Source organism: Miscanthus floridulus, chromosome 15 (assembly GCF_019320115.1).
Source record: "Miscanthus floridulus cultivar M001 chromosome 15, ASM1932011v1, whole genome shotgun sequence".
Classification (NCBI taxonomy): domain Eukaryota; kingdom Viridiplantae; phylum Streptophyta; class Magnoliopsida; order Poales; family Poaceae; genus Miscanthus; species Miscanthus floridulus.
Window position 1 is genome coordinate 73,291,992 of NC_089594.1, and position 1,867 is coordinate 73,293,858.

The window sequence follows — 1,867 nt, forward strand, 5'->3', positions numbered from 1 at the left end:
GGAAGACGCCCCCTCGGGTTTGTTCTGCCGGCAACATAATATAGGAGTTTACAAATTTTGCTCCGACTGTTCGGCGCACCACATTATGATCCATAACTTGCATATTTGTTTCTTGTAGACAAACGATGGTGGCACCAGTAGTTCTCACTAACTCACTGACCGAGTCTTGCTGGGCGCCGTCATTCAAACCCCTGACGTTCTAGTTAAGTAATTGACAATTCAGCTGTGCCATATGGAAACCAATGGGCCCCTATTTAAGGTTATTCCTTGGAGGGAGATAAGCAGGAAGCCATCTGGGGCTGTGGCACTAGCGATGAGCACAAAGATAAACACACAGAGGCACATGGTCATAAAAGCATCAAATTGGAGTGGCCGATGCATCTGAAAGCCAGTGGCTGTCGGCTTAGTGATACAAAGCAAGCATTTCTTACTCACCGAGTTTTTGCTACAGCTAACTACTAGATGAAGGGTCGTTGCAGTGTGGTGGGGAGGCGACTGTAGGCCTCTGGCTGTCGCCCCACGCAAGCACCATGACTAGACGCTCACAAAATATGCAGAGCTCCTAGAGTAGTGATCGATTACTAACATTATTACAATGCTCTACCCATGCGCAACAGCAGCTATCTAGGCGTGCATAGCAGGCAGCGCTGCCATAGCATCAAGGCCACACAACGCTGTCAGCTTCTTCATGGTGTCGTCGGTGAGTGGTCCCCTGAACAGGCTGAAGTAGCGCAACAACGCATCATCATGGCTGAGTACTTCCACGTCGAGGATGCCAAGCCTTTTCATGAGCACTTGCCTGGCCTTCGCCTGAGTGTCACCCCTTGGCCAGTTCATGGCAGCTATATGGACGCTCCTGCGTGCTAGGACTAGGGGCCTCTTGCGTCGTTGTGGCGGGCTGGGCTGGCGCACCGGGACCTACAAGATGGGTGTAGGCAGAGGCTGTGAGATCCCCTGTAGGAAATCTGACACCGCCGCTGTGTTGACAGTAGTGCTTTGGCCAGCGTCATTCACCTCTAGAGTGTCATTGGTGTGCTCCGGCTGTTGGTGCTGGAGGTCAATTGTCATGCATGGACGGCGAGAGTAGGTGCTTGCCGAAGCTTGGGCACAACGTCTGGAGTAGACAAGTCTAGGGCGGAAACGCACCACCTAGGTGCCTTCGGCCTGTTGTGTGTGGTTCCGGTGCCTGTGGGGAACATATGGCCGCCTGGAGTAGACCCAGCCCATGCGGAAGCGATGTTCTGCAGTGAGGTGGGAGCGCTGCTGCGTCGCAATGTCCCGGTCACCGACGGGAGGAACCTACAGTTCATTCAGGCAAGATGGAGATAAAGTGACCGTCAACAGTTCCGATGAAGAGTTGCACAGTGGTGCGGCCTCGCTGAGCGCTGCGGTATCAGGTGGGACGTTTGGCTCGTAGGTTGGAGGAGGTGAGACCGAAGGGATGAAAGGCAACTCTTTGGAATTATTGTGGTTAGCACACACCTTGGGAGGACTTGGTGATGGGTGGTGGTTGTTGCCGTCGCCACCGCTAAAATCAGATGAATTGTAGCGCAGGCGTGGCGACAGGGATTCTAAACGTGTCGTCGCGGTCCTCGGCTCCGAACGTGCACGCCTGTGCAGCCTCCAATGGGGCATCCGTTCCCTGCTTCGGCCCCTGGCTCCACGATGAACATCCACCTGGCGGCCGGGGGCAGCAGGCCTGGTGAGCTACTGCCGAGCCCTCATGTTTGCGCCTGCAGTGTCGCCTAGGGCAGCTTGGCGAGCACCGTGGCCAGCAGCGACGTCGTGCAGTGGGCGTCGACGACCTCCATGTTCTGGGCTCCAGTGTCGATAGCCTCCGTGCCTGGACTCCGAGCGCTCCCGCTCG